At 41.8% G+C, this 15,754-nt stretch overlaps 1 protein-coding gene across 3 annotated transcripts in view; it reads right to left on the bottom strand.

Moving 5' to 3' along the window:
* Positions 1-15,754, bottom strand: part of fhit (fragile histidine triad diadenosine triphosphatase) — a 124,941-nt gene that overhangs the window by 102,866 nt on the left and 6,321 nt on the right. For 2 of the 3 annotated variants that reach the window (XM_087850450.1, XM_087850451.1), the window contains exon 2: positions 12,747-12,813. The gene's annotated coding sequence lies outside the window, so the exon portion shown is untranslated. Of the gene's footprint in view, positions 1-631; positions 715-12,746; positions 12,814-15,754 lie in introns of all 3 variants that reach the window. The other variant, XM_087850452.1, reaches the window with a different exon arrangement.

The raw sequence follows: 15,754 nt of genomic DNA, 5'->3' as shown, positions 1-15,754 counted from the left end.
TTATACGATGCAGATTCTCAGCTGGAAACAGATGGGTGTGGTTCTTAGATCACAAAAGATCCCCAGTAGTCTGTCATCAGACATGTTCAGTTTGAGCCGTTTTAAGATCCTGATGTAGAACTAAACACAAGATAAACCTGCTGCAAGCTGTTGTAGCTGAAGCAGGCTGGCTATCCATGTTTGTCTTGCTTGTTACTATTGCATGATTGTGTGTGTGTGTGTGTGTGTGTGTGTGTGTGTGTGTGTGTGTGTGTGTGTGTGTGTTAGTCTTAATGTGACTCAATTCCCAGAGGGCCAGTAGCAGGTTCCAGCTCCGTTTAAAGCAAGGAAGGCTAGGGTGAATGCGTGTGTGTGCATGTGTGTGTGTGTATGCATATGTGTGTGTGTGTGTGTGTGTGTGTGTGTGTGTGTGTGTGTGTGTGTGTGCGTGTGTGTGTGCGTGTGTGTGTGTGTGTGCACGTGTGTGTGCTGGGGGGATTATGAGCAGATGGCATGGGAACACACACACATGCACCCTGCCATCCATCTGGACAGTTCTGCAGGTGAAGTGAAAAGTGTTAAAAAAAAGTGTGTGACATCACAGTGGTGAACAGCACAGGCAGACATAACAGAAAACAGCAGCAGGACTTACGGCCTGGTCAGGGAGGCTGCATTCCTCTGTTGATTAGCCAACATACCAGACAGACAGCCAGACAGGAAAGGGGGAGGGAAACACTGTGAAGGACATTTGGATAGAAACGTGTTTTGTGTGGCTTTTCACATCCGAGGCCGTGTTAGATGAACAACAACTGAAACACAGCCCACAGTTGATCAACACACTCTTTATAATTATTATACGTCCATAACAGATGATTCTGTAACTGACACTATAACACGTGTGCTGCATTAGTGCCAACCGGTTTTTAATGATGACGCTGCAGCTGAATTACAAACCATCAATTCTGCCTAACTGAGCATTTTTTTGTTGTGTTGAATCTAAAACCGTTAGTCCATCTGTAGCTAACGTGCAAAAATCACCAAGCACATGATCGAATTTAACTGAAATCAAACCTCCACTAAGGTCCAGGGCAGACGTCAGCAACCACAGACGTAATTTACAGTTAACCGTAACTAATTCACATGTGTATTAATGAATCCTCTCCCAATTACATCTGGCATCTGCCCATATCCCCCTTGTCACATGGGTTTTTTCTCTTTTTGTCTCATTGTTTGGTAGAAGGAGCTGAAATGGCTCTTTTGATGTTGAAGGTTGTTACAGCCGGATCTAGGACATGAGCAGTAAGGAAATGGAGCACAAGTACAATGTGCAGTAAAAGAATACAGACAGATAAATGGCAAAAACTTCCCCAACAAAGAGAGACACACCAATATGACTACATCATATATTATATCATCAGTATGTACAGTTAGAGCCATCATTTATTGGACAAATCTCTGTACAGAATCTCAGTAAAGTTTTGAAATCAAACAATCAATATGTGATTGAAGCACAGACTCCAACTTTACTTCAAGAAATTTTACAAAACTGCACCAACTCTTTAGAAATAAAAGCCATTCATACAGATAGCCCTGCAGACATGAATGAGAGAATTGACTGCCGAGCAGTTTCATGTCCAGCTAACTGCAATTCGCAACAAATGAAGCAGATGTAATATTGAAGCTGACTCCAAGTGTTCAATTTTTATTTTTTTAACTTTCACTACAGTTTTGAATATGAAGAGATAAGCACTGGGAGCAGGAGCCTATTCCAGCTACCACAGGGTCAGTAGCAGTTGAAGTGAGGGAGGTTTAAATAAAACACTAAATAAAGTAAACCTCACTAACTACAGTGCAAATGTATAGGTGCTATGATGTTACTGATAGTGAACTTTATTTTAGGGCATTAACAGGGAAAAGGGGGCACAAAGACATACTTTTCTTTCTTATTCTCATTTAAAATGCCTCACTTTTATGAAATAATTATCTGAATCTTACAACCAAAGTTTTTATCTGATGTCAAATGTATAGAAATCATAACAACAAGACTGTACATCACCGTCACAACAGCGACAGTCCAGCCCTGGGCACGACACGCAGTGAATTAATCTGAGAAGGTGTTTTAAAAAATAAATGACCGGGCCAGCAGTGTGTAGCCCAGCTAGAAAAAAACAGCAGTGGAAAGTAGGTTTTTTTTCCATGTGCCAGAGAAACTAATGTTCCCGAATCGCTAGGAGTTAAAAGCAAGTCTGCTGCAGTTGTTTTGGGTCGTTCAGAGTTTCACCCTGTCAACGGTGAGTACGAAAAGTGGGGAAAACCTAATTTGTTAAGGATAAAAGGGCAGACTTGATGGGACGGAAAGTCCGCTAGCCGCTAAGCTAACAGCTAGCGCTCATGCTAGCAGAATTGAATGTGTTTCTGTGTGTGAATGGCTAGCGACTGCAACCGTATTACGTTTAAGAAAAAAAAAACAGAAACAAAAACAAAAGAAATGGTCCTAATCAGTTTTATGTGTAACAATTTAATTAAATTGTAAGACGATTCTTGTATTTTCAGTTGTGTTCTTTGAGTTGTTTATAATGTACAAGTCTGGTGAGCTACTCTGAGTTGCTGACTGCAGCTACAGTGGTAGCTCTAGAAGCGGTGTTTTTGTGAACATTGTCAACCCTTCAGGTTGATAAAATTATAGCTCACCTAAGAGGATGTGATGCTGCAGTGATATAATTTTGTTGTGCAACAGAGCTAGCTGAGTTACACTGATACTTATTGTTCATTCTGAATGTTCTAAGTAAGTGTGGCTGTTTCACAACGGTGTATGTGACTATATGGACCTGTGACCTGTTTATAGGTCAGGTTTTTTTTGTTATCTGGTAAAAGGAAGACTCGACAGACGGACCCAGTCTGAAGCAAGCCCATCGAGGAGCAGTGATTCCACAGTTCCAGTTAACTGGATGGCGAGCCAATAGGATTTCCCGAGGTTTTATTGAAGTCAAAGTTTCGTTCCCATTGAAGCTTCAGATACCTGCAGGACTACGAACTTTCTTCCTCCATCGGAGTGTGGTAGGATAAACGTTAAACAAACTGAACGGGCCCCAACGATCCATCAGTTACCAGACATTATTCACTCATACATTTGACTCAGAGAAAGCTGTATGCGCGCACTTTTATTTAGTTTGTTATTTTGGGGGAAATATTTTTATATTTTATTTTATTGCTTTCATTACATTTGTTGCAGCTGCTGTGTGTCAAATATAACAAATTTGTGAACAGTCTATTGTGGTGTGGTCTCTCCTTATTGGTGTTTATACCTTGGGCTCCTGCCGATCCTAGATCTTCTGATACTGGCTAGTGAGAGTTCGGTCATTCTTAATAATAATTCGTAAGTTGCGTAACAAGTGCACTTCGCAAATTAGCTCGCATAGACACATTAGTTGTGCCGCTTCTTAATGATGGTATCTTAGCTAACAAACCCAACTACCAGATTCAACTTGTAATTGGCTAAAAATAACTTCGCCTACCGGTGAGAGGGACGTTGCTAGCTGGCAGTTTTTTCAAGCGATGTTGAAATTTCCACATTCCGACACTTCAAATGCTTCAGGAGCTGTCCGCTCAGCACAGCATCAGCACCACGGATACATCCGTAGACTCGAGACAGAATTCACAATGTGTTTTTGGGACTTTCAGGTGTTTGGACCAATGTTTTCTTTTCTGATCAAACCAGAAAGCTTTAATGAGCAGCTGGATTTGTCTCGCATTAACGGGCTGGACACAGAGGACATCGAAATGCAGCTGATTGAACTGAAAAGCTCGACTCTGTGGGGTCAAAGTTTGCAGAACTACAGATGCAGCTGGAATCCTTAGCTGTGCGTGTTCATGGAGCTGCATGTTCACCTGCTGGACGTCACTACCTGACAAGTGTAACTGTCTTCAGAACATTGCAGAGGCCTTATTGACAGTATTTGGCTCTACATGTCTGTGTGAGCAGATTTTCTCTCACATGAGTCCTCAGGTCTGAATGCTGGACACTGGGAGACCTGTGTCTCTGAGTGGGAGACCAGAGATCACATTAACATGTGTGTCTCTGTATTAACAAACATGCCATATTGGCCCAGTTTATTTTATCATTGTTGTGAGGAGACCATAAATAGCATTTGTATTTTCTGTTGTTCAGTTCATTTGCTGTTATGGATAAAAAGTCTTTTTTGTTTAAGAATAACTGATAACTATTCGCTGACAGCTGCAAACATCTGTGAACAAATATAATCTATAAAGTTGTTCTATATAGTGTGTAACTGTTCATATAGAGCGTTATTAAATTTATTGCTAATGCATCATATGGCACACTGACTTCTGAGGAAATTTTAGATGCACTCATCATCAGAAAGGTTACCGACCCCTGGTCTAAATGATCTACAGTTGTGAACGGCTGTTTGTCTCTGTGTGTTGGTCCTACAACAGACTGGCGACCTGTCCAGGGTGCACCCCACACCCCGCCCTATGGTAGCTGGGATTTATAAAAAGCAGAGGACAGACTTGAATGATAGAATCAATATATAATAGACCCAAAATAAATCGATGAAAAGTTTTTGTTTTTTATGATCCCATTTTCATGGCTGCTATTCTAGACCTGTTGTGATGTTAGATCAGCCAAAGACTGAACAGACGGCTACAGTTCTGGTATCTCGCTCATTATCCCAGCCTTCATGTTTATGTCAGCTATACACAAAATGTCATAACTGGAGGAGTTTAAGTAGCTAAAAAATATTCTCCATCCTTATCTATATGAGTCATGTTAAAACGTCACCTGTTGTACTGCTCTGACAGAATTCTGACTTTGGTGGAGTTGTTCTATAACTAAACTGATGGGAATGGAAATCTAGTGTGTCTAAACAAAACACTCTGGGTTTGTACTGAATATGGGGCCAAGCACCTATTTAACTGTGCTGAATTGTCCATATTTAACTGCTAAAGAGAGATAACTCCATTTATCATGACATCAGCATCCTATCAGGCACTGAGAAGAGCTGCCTGTGCTTCTGATAGACTAGCAAAGGTCACATATTACTCCAGCCCACAGTCACTGACAAACTCATCAAAATACCATTGGTCACTGGATGCATTCACCAGTTTGCTAATCCAGACTGAATAAATTATTTCTTAGAGATCAGAAGCTGCTGTCATATGCTGCCAGACTCGTTTAACTGTTGCACAACGAATTTCAGGATATTAAAAATAGTTTGTAATCAGATTCTCTAACCTAAGAGAATTAACAAGTTTCAGGACTTGATGATGACTGTCACTGAATAAGTTGCAGCCGCAACTACAGAAAACAAAAGGATGAAACAAACAATATTATATTTACATTCACGCTTAAGGTACAATAAGCTACTTATCACTAGTCCAGAAACATTATTATTGAGTTATAATCCATATTGAAGGACTTCATGATGGCTCAGCTTAAGATCCCCACAGTCAACCAAATAACCTTTATCACATCCACCGTCTCGGTGCTGTTAAAAAAGACGCCAACAAACCAAGATAAGTAACTGCTAAATTTAACCATTAAAAGCACAAAGAACTAGTGAAAAAAACAAGGAAAAGAACTGAAAGGAACTCACAATTATAAATGATCAACCCACTAGAAATTCAGGAAACATGCAAACGCCTCTTATATTGCTTTGCCACTCCCTACACAATAGCACCACTGCACATTAAAACTACACTTTTAATCATCACTCACACATGTCCAGACATGCACAGTCAACCATATATTTAATCAAAAACCACATATCCATATTCATCATATCTCTACAAACGTGGATCAAATGTTTCTGTTGGAAAATCTGTGGAGTTGGAAGTCAGGCAAAAATCATTCAAGTTTGGTAATCCACTGTAATCCCAAAGCATGGAAGAGTATGGCCTGTGTGATGGTTGGAGGTTAAACCGTCACCAGATGATTGAGAATACACTTAAGTCTGATCAAACATAGAACAAACATAGGAGCTAAACAACAACACTAAGAGAAAAATTCTTATACAGCAGCTGAGACATGACAACATTGAATACAATAATAATTCTGGTAAATATCTGACAAACAAAAAAACAACAACAACCCAACAACAAGCACAGTTATCGAGGACTCAGCAAGTCTTCCCATTGTTCTATGGGGGTGGGGGTGGGGGGGTGGGGGATTTTTATATAAACACGTCTGACCACGAACCAAATATGGAAGATATTCACAAATTCAGCAATACTAGAGTTCAATAATTTCTATTTGCAGCACTTGAAAGATTTGGGTTTGGAGAATCATTTACTGGTTGGATAAAAGCATTTTACACATCCCCAAAGGCAGTCACCACGGACAGGTCAGCTTCACTCTCCTGAATGCTATCAGGCAAAGATGTCCTGTGGCTCCATCTCTATTTGCATTATTCATTGAACCACTAGTTCACGCTATAAGATAAAATAGCAACACTAAGGGGATTTCAAACGTTAACACAGAACACAAAATTCTCCTTTATGCAGATGATGTGCTATTACTCCTTCAGGATCCTCATTCTTCCCTGTCCCAAACATTCACGTTTATAGATATCTTTTCAGAATGGATAATCTCTTCACCCGAGTTTACATGTCCAGCAGTCGAACTCTCATCTGGATTATTTTCTAGACAGCAGCTAAATGTGTCCTGGGTCTCCTGACCCAGCGTTTTTAGTTCTGTCTGATTTTTGTGTTTTGTACTCATGTTATTCTATGGTTTCTAGTTTTGATCCCTTGCCCCTCATGTTTCTCTGTGCCCCCTCTGTCCGTGTGTCTTCGCATGTTTTGAGTTTCTTGTGATTTCTGTCACTCTGTATTGTGACTTATGTTCTTATGGTTGGTCTTTTGTTTCTCCCTCGAGTCTAGTTTCTTGTTTTCCATGCTCAGTATTTCCCTCCTTGGATCCTTGGTTCTTATGGTTTATGTTTCTGTGTTTCTTAGTTGCTGTCTCCACCGTGTCAAGTTCGCGTCTGTGTTATACTTCCTGTTTTACTTTGAAGGTCCGTGTCTAATGTGAATGTGTCCTGCTTTGCTTCCTTGTCTCGTCAGTTCTGATTTCTCCCAGCTGTGCCCTCCTTCTGTGTCTCATCCCCTCCTTACTTCCCAGTGTATTTAAACCCTGTTTCTCTGAGTCAGTGTCATGTCGTCCCTCATGCTGTGTGGAGCTCCCTGTGATTTTAGTTTGTTATTTCCCAGTTTAGTTTAGTTTAGTTTGCTCGTTTCCCCGTGCCAGCAAATAAAGCTGTGGTTTTGAGTTCATCCCTTGTGTCTGAGTCCTGCCTGAGTCCTCATCTCCTGCCTGCCACGCAGCGCTGCCTGACAAAATGTGACATTTCACACACTGAGAAACATCCTATAGCTGTCAGTGATCATGCTCCTGTGTCTTTAATTCTACTAAATAAGAAGGTTATTTCACCAAGTAAAAACTGGAGATTTAAAACATCATTGCTTAAAGATCCTTTTTTTTTTTTAAACTGTAGGATTTATATGTAGACTATAATGATCTGCCTGGAACATCAGCAATTGTTTTCTGGGAAAAAGTTAAAGCTGCGAGAGGTAAAATTTCATTTTCATCACATTAAAAAATCTAAGGAGCTGGAGAAGAAAGGCAGCTGGACTGCGGTGAGTCAACCATATACTTAATCAAAAACCACATGATGAACATGGATAGCTCTACAAATGTGGATCAAATGTTTCTGCCGCCTATGAAATTTCTGAGTTGGAAAATCAAATGTTTCATCTTTCATCTGAGGCTACGTCCACACCTACACGGGTATTTTTGAAAACGGAGATTTTCCGTTTTTGTTTTAAAAAATAATCCCGTCCACACGTAAAGGCAGAAATGAAGGGAAACGCTGCTAGGAACATGCCAAAGCAGCAGGTGGCGCTATATTCCTAACTGTGCAGAAATGTTGGCCAATCAGAAGTCTAGAAGCCTCGGTGGGAAATAGTAAACAAAGCTGGGGCATAGAAGCAGAACCGAGTCGTATGTGTGGAGGGACAGTAACTGTGTGTGTATATGTAAGCATTTAAACACTGCAGAGAACAATTAACAGTAACAGTATTGTAGAAATTCATTTCACCGAAACAATAACGTGGCGCACAGTGTGACGTCAAAAAAGGCGCACACCTTTGACGCTGCGTTTTCTCCGTTTTCCTCGTCCACACGTAAATGCAAAAACGGAGTTTTCAAAAATATCCACCCTGGCCGGAGTTTTTAAAAATCTCCGTTTTCAGTGACCGAAAACACCGTTTACGTGTGGACGAAAGGTGCAAACACATAGAAAAATCTGCGTTTTCAAAAATACCCGGGTACGTGTGGACGTAGCCTGAGAAGCTTCCTCAGTTCTAAGACACATTGGTGGAGTTTCCCCAATGACATACAGCTGAGCCCGGTCCTGGGTGTTGACCCACTATTGACCATGTACCTAATCACATGAGCCAAGTTGTGAAAATGGGTGTGGGTCATTATCAGAAGAGGTTTTGGGTTCAGGAGGTCTTAAAGCATGTGGTTATCCCAATTGGGCTTTCATCAAATCGGCAAAGGTGTACAGTAAAGGAGGTCAGACACAAAGTAGGGAGAAAAAAATGACAAAGGAAGAAACATTGTCATGCCTTGTCTGTGAAGGTTCTCAGTCATCCAGGTCATCGTAGTCAAAGGAGCTTGCAAAGAAAAGCGTCTGGACTTCTTTAAGTTACTTGAAGACGTTTCACCTCTCATCTGAGAAGCTTCTTCAGTCATCCCTTATCTACCAGGTTTATCAAAGAAACTCAGAGTCTTCTCCAAGTACAACAGTGTAGTGCACTTCAGAGCCACAAACTCAGACGAAAACTGGTTCATCCAACATATCGTATGTTGTGCAACACAACGAGCAGTTTTCTGTGAATGTTATTTGATAAATACTGTGAAATCAATGCAGGGTCACCTGATTATATTGATTTATGGATATCCATACATCTCATACAGTAAACAATGACATGATAGCTACATTTCAGCAACTTGCCCTTCAAAGTGTCCTGGTGCTATTAGATTACAAAATACACCACAATAACCACCAGTTCTCTCATATCTCCATCTGAAAGCTCCATAAAAAGCCACACATTATAAAATCATGTTTAGATCTTAGCAGCAAACTCACAAGAGTGTGTTCAGAGTGACGTGCAGTGTTAGTTTTCCACACATAGTGTTTTGCATTTTGGTCTCATCTGACCAGAGCAGCTTCATCCACATGTTTGCTGTGTCCCCCACATGTTTGCTGTGTCCCCCACATGTTTGCTGTGTCCCCCACATGTTTGCTGTGTCCCCCACATGTCTGCTGTGTCCCCCACATGTCTGCTGTGTCCCCCACATGGCTTGTGGCAAACTGCAAACGGGACTTCTTATGGTTTCCTGTTAACAATGGCTTTCTTCTTGCCGCTCTTCCATAAAGGCCAACTTTGTGCAGTGCACGACTAATAGTTGTCCTGTGGACAGATTCCCCCACCTGAGCTGTAGATCTCTGCAGCTCGTCCAGAGTCACCATGGGCCTCTTGGCTGCATTTCTGATCAGCGCTCTCCTTGTTCTGCTGTGAGTTTAGGTGGACGGCCTTGTCTTGGTAGGTTTACAGTTGTGCCATACTCCTTCCATTTCTGAATGATGGCTTGAACAGTGCTCCGTGGATGTTCAAGGCTTGGGAAATCTTTGTGTAGCCTAAGCCTGCTTTAAATGTCTCAGTAACTTTATCCCTGACCTGTCTGCTGTGTTCTTTGGACTTCATGTTGTTGTTGCTCCCAATATTCTCTTATGCTGTGTCCCAATTCAGGGTCTCCACGCTTGAAGTACGCATTTCAAGTGCGATTATGTCACCGCCACGTGACGACGGCTGTCCCAATTCGAAGTGTACTTCAAATGCATACTCCAAATGTGCCGTCGATTTCCCCAAATATCAAGCGTGGTCCGGTGCACGCTTCGTGGTCCCATATATCCCACAATTCATAGCGCGGCGGTGGGTGTGGATAATTTTGCCGCAAAATACGGCAGAAGGGAGCGGCCGAAGAGTGAACTGTCAAAAGTAAGTACTGAATATGACGTCACTTAATTATGTGCGAATGTTTAATAACGAAGAACATTAAAACATTGCTGTTGGCCACATGTGGCAAAGTTGTGTGACATTAGTGATGTTTGTACTTACAACGTTAACTTGGTTTTAAAGCCTATATATATATATATATATATATATATATATATATATATATATATATATATATATATATATATATATATATCATAATAATCTGACAATACTATAATATTGGCCATATTATATTTACATTACCACGGTGAGATGATTTTAGTCTCATGAACAACATTAGCTAATTGTTATTTACTAGCTAATCTTAAATGACTGTTCAGTACAGAAATGAAGCCCTTGAATCATGTTTTACAGTCCTGTGGTCTCAGCCTCAGATACTCAAAGTGATGTCATGAAAAAAATGAATGACCAACAAAACATTTTTCTCATTTCTGTCACACAAAGCTGTATGTAACGTTTCTCGCGGTTAGTATCATGGTTGCTAGGCAACCTGAACAGCGCAACGAAGGCTAGACCGTCCCATTTCACACGCCTCTCACTTCCGCACTTCTCGTACTTATAGTACGTAGTACGCGTAATGCGCGTACTTCAAGCGTGCAGACCCTAAATTGGGACACAGCTTTAGACAACCTCTGAGGCCGTCACAGAGCAGCTGTATTTGTACTGACATTAGATCACACACAGGTGCACTCTGTTTAGTCATTAGCACTCATCAGGCAACGTCTATGTGCAACTGACTGCACTCAGACCAAAGGGGGCTGAATAATTACGCACACCCCACTTTGCAGTTATTTATTTGTAAAAAAATGTTTGAATCATGTCTGATTTTGGTTCCACTTCTCACGTGTTCACCACTTTGTGTTGGTCTTTCACCTGGAATTACAATAAAATTGATTCATGTTTGTGGCTGTAATGTGACAAAATGTGGGAAAGTTCAAGGGGCCGAATACTTTTGCAAACCACTGTATTGATTTATTCAAGCCCTGTCCACTCTGCTGCTGTAAAAATGTAACTTTCTCAATTCTGGGACTAACAAAGGCTCTGCTGTGTCATCTTATTTCTTCTACTAAAAATCTCAGGGAGAGGGAGACCCATCCATGGGGACGAGGATGGTTGTGCCCTGAGTTCCTTAAAGCTCTGGATATCGTCCCACTGTCTTGGTTGACATGCCTCTGTAACGTTGCCTAGAGATCTGGAGCAGTGCCTCTTGGTTGGCAGACTGGGGTGTTGATTCCCATCTTTAAGAAGGGGGACTGGGAGGTGTGCTCTAATTACAGGGGGACCACACTCCTCATCCTCATCCTGGGAATGTCTGTGTGCTTGAAAGGTAAGTTGTTTTGTTGTTTAGTCTGCATGCAGTTTTTTGACTTCCAGGAGTTCAACCACGTTCCTTTCTGGTATCCTTCGGGGTGTGAGTCAGGACTGTGGGTGTCTGGCCCATTCGGTCCTGTACAAGCAATGCAAGATCTTAGTTTGCATTGTCCCAGGTCAGGGATGAGTGGCTGCCCAATGTGGAGGAGTTTAAGCATCTCAGGGTTGTGTTCACAAGTGAGAAGGGAGCAGGAGATTAACAGATGGACAGACTACAGCTGCAGTGACACTGAAGCTGTAGTGAAGAGAGCCCAGTGTAACAGCAAATCTATCAATTTTCCAGTCGATCTACATCCCTGTTCTCATGAGTTTTGAGTGACTGAAAGACTGAGAATATACTAACAGCAGAAATCTGCTTTCTCTGAAGGGTGGTTGGCCTCTCCCTTAGAGTGAAGAGTGCAGTCATTCAAGTGGGGCTCAAATAGTGTAGAGTGCCAAACCTCTACATTAACAGAACTCCGGCATTTTACAAGCATGCTGTTGTGGTGAGCTGCTTGTGATAGATCGTCTTGGCCGGCCTGGAAATGCCCGTGTTTCTTTGGATAACCTGGATGAGGTAACTAGAGAGGAGGTCTGGGCGTTGTTGCTTAGATGAAAGGAAATGAAGGGATTGTGGTAATAGTAACAGTAATAATAACAAGAAGAAAAATAAGATTATTATTATTACTCAGTGCTCCACCAAAACACTAGAGTGTAATGCTTGCATACTGCACCGATTAGATGCTGTTTATAGACGTAATAATAGTGATCATCCTTATTATCTGGCTGATTGTCTACGAGTTCTGAGCCTCCCGCCCTTCCTGTCGGTCTTTCAAATGACTCTTCAGAATGAAAGGAAGCAGAGCAGTCGCTGAGTGGATTACTGAGGCTTCAGCCTGAAGCACTGTCAGTCCACAAACTGATGAATGAGACATTTGCTTTAACACGGCTCCTCACAGGAGTGTGTTTGCAGCACAGCTGATTTGCATTTATTTATCACTGATGATGAAGACTCCACCTTGAAGGATTCCACTGGTGAGTTTGCATGTATTAATAACTAATTGTGTACACTTCAAATTGATGCCAAGTGTTTTCAAAACAACTGTCAAAGATTGTTTTTCTCCCTAGAGTACAGCGAACAGACAGTCCTCACATTTAACAATATGTTTGTTTTAGAAAATGTATTCCAAAGATATACTTTTAGATGTTTTCTTGTCTTTGTGCAGGCTATGAAGACTGTTTTGTATCAAGTAGACACAGTTTCCACCACAGAATTGCAAACCAGCAGTGAGCTATGCTGTGATCTTTACCTTGAAGGACGACTTCTCCGTGGTTCAGATGACTCGTTGCGTTTGTGGCTGAGGCAGGATGAACACGCTGGGAAGGAGAAAGCAGAGTGGATGTTATTTTGATGTGAATGTAAGAACCAACAAGAGGAGAGGTGGAGCTCCTCCACATTAACCCTCTTGGTGGAAATCAGACGGCAGCTCCACTGACCTTGTACGGTGTGCATAGACACACTGATGGCTTACGACTGAGGAATTATTACAGCAAGCAGCCTCTCTTTCTAACTTTCTATTACTTTGATTTTTAAACAGTACTGATGGGCACAGAAATAGAAGAAGCCTGATTATGTCAATAAATTTGAAGTCATTCTCATTAACTACCTAAACTGTGGTACCCACATCTCCTGACAAAGTTACACAATACTTACAAATACTTGCCAAAATGGCAACACTGACATTTTATTTTTGGAACCATCTGAAATCCTTCGTCCCGTTAGAGCTCAGTAAGTCAGCACTCCCCCCCCTCCCCTCAGCAGCAATAAACCCTCTGCTGCCACAGTCATGGGATGATATCAAAAATAGAGGCTGATAACAACTTGCATGCATGATTTCCTGTCTGATGTCTTCTTGTGGCAGCAGAGCTTAGTCAGCCTGTCAGAGAAGGAGCTCCACTGATGGAGAACACTTTGTTCATTCCAGTTTGCAGCCAATCACAGAGCTACCTTTACTCAGTCACCAGCTCTGAAGCTGCTCTTCAAGCAGACCACGGCAACGTTCATCACAGTTGCCAAAACCGAGTTACAGAAAACCGTCCTGTTGCTGCACAGACTGAAGGGTCTCAGCTTCCATAAGAAGAGCCTGCTCTGGTTTAGCATCTGCATTAGCAGCATCATAAAACAGCTCTGGTACCAGTGCCACAACTGACATACTGGTGAAAAGCTGGTAATATATATCGAGTGTTTAGAGCTACTGTAGTGATAAACAAGTACTCTAGACCACCTGTGCTCCACTGTGAGTATGAAGTCTTTCTGGTTAATGCCAGCGCCCTTAAGTCTATCATCGTCACTCTAAACAAACAATCAGAGATGGTAAAAACACTTCATGAGTGATTTTCAGCCCTAAGTCTTTATTCTACACAAAAACAGGCAGTTTTTTTGTTTGGTTCTCTTTTTTGTGTACAACAGTATTTTCTTCTTACTCATCTTTGAAAAAGAACGCATTATGAAATGACTAAATGCAAGGTTAACAGTTCAGATGGTAGAGTCACTGTGGGCAGAGCAGGTCAGGGTCCAGCCTGCTTGTAAAGCAGGTTAACTCATATATTGCTAGGGTCTCCGTGGCAAACTGGTCCTGGTTGAAGGGCCAGAGAAGCGGTTTAGATGCCTACGATGAGTAATAGAGCACGGGAACGTTTACCCTGCCTGGGGTAGGGTTAGCAGCTCTGTCGGGCCCCTGCTGGGGGGTCTTTGCTTATGTTGATTGTTGCTGTGTTGTTTTTGTGTTGCTTGTGTTTCTCTGGCTCTCTTCACCTTTCCTTCTGTTAACTTTCTTCTCTTTTCTTATTCTCTCTCTTCCCCATCCCCGGTCCTGTACATTCTGACTATAATAACTTAAAATAAATAATAAAGATCGAATAAACTATGAAAATCAAGTAGACCAGTATAGTAAAAGCCGTAATGGATAACAAACTGATCATGTGATTCAGGTGTGTTGACCCAGGGTGATATCTAAAACCTGCAGGACACCAGCGCTCGAGGCCTGGAGTTGCCCCCCCTGGTCTACAGGAATCAAGACCTGCAAGATGCAGGAGGAACAATGGAGTATCCACTGAGTGGGCCACAAGAGCCTAGGTTGTTGGAAACAATGCATAGATGGCTACTGCTGAGACTTGCCTACCACCAACTACCTTTGATGGACAGGTAGGTGGAGACAGATAACACCAAGAGATATTCTGATAAGTCTCTAGAAAGATAACAAAGGCAAAGCTAAAAAAGAAGTTTCATACACGAAGCAGAGGCAAGGAAAACAAACTATATGACGTGTTGTTGTGGCATGAAGAAAAGATGCATCATTGACACATTATCCATCCTTGTGTGCAAATCTCCATGTGAAGTTATGACGTTAAGCAGGTCAATCAACCTGAGGGACACGGTGACAATTATCTAATGGTAAATGGACTGATTCTTATAGAGCGCTTTTCTACTCTCACGGAGTACTCAAAGCGCTCTATACAACATGCCTCAGTCACCCAATCACACCCATTCTCACAAGCACTTTATCTACACGTAGTGCTTTCTAACGACAGTCATACTCCGATGGATGCATCGGAGAGCAAGTTGGGGTTAGTATCTTGCCCAAGGATACTTGACATGCAGACTGGAGGAGCCAGTCGAACCACCGACCTTCCGATCAGTAGGTGACCTGCTCTACCTCCTGAGCTACAGCCACCCTTAATGACGAAAGATAAAATGCAGCCGTTCTCAAATTAAATTTGAACCGCTGGCTCCACCAGCCTTTGTAAAAATGCACTGGTGTAAATTAACTTTGTCTTTGAGCATCAATGGCAAACTGCAAACCTGAAATGTTTTTCATTTACATGCTAAGTTTTGTCTCTTATGACCAGATGGTTCCTAGTAGGGGTGGAGGACTCATGCAAGCTTCCTTAATAGCAATGAAGAGATCAGCTAATTAAATATGATTTTACAATAAATGATTCTAAATTAAATTAAAGTTGAGAGAATTTTAGTGCCAGCTCAGGTGTTGGCAATTCAAATTTGAATTCAAGTGTTTCAGTGTGGCAGTTATCATAGCATATATAGCCTCATGATGACTCTTTATTGTGCCCTACCAAACGCTAATGTCATGCAGTGCCCCATCCTCACTGCATTTGAAAGGTGCAAAGGATGAGCTTGATCAGAGGAGCCCAAAGGATGAGCCCTGGCTTCTTCCTTGGTAATTTCAAAGCTAGGGTGCCATCACTTGCATTATCGAAGACAATAGTCCACAGGCTACTTGAGCTGTGTACTTATCAC

Source organism: Neolamprologus brichardi, chromosome 13 (assembly GCF_056152115.1).
Source record: "Neolamprologus brichardi isolate AB-2024 chromosome 13, ASM5615211v1, whole genome shotgun sequence".
Lineage (NCBI taxonomy): Eukaryota > Metazoa > Chordata > Actinopteri > Cichliformes > Cichlidae > Neolamprologus > Neolamprologus brichardi.
Note: the sequence above shows the minus strand (reverse complement) of the source record. Positions and strands in the feature narration are given on the sequence as shown.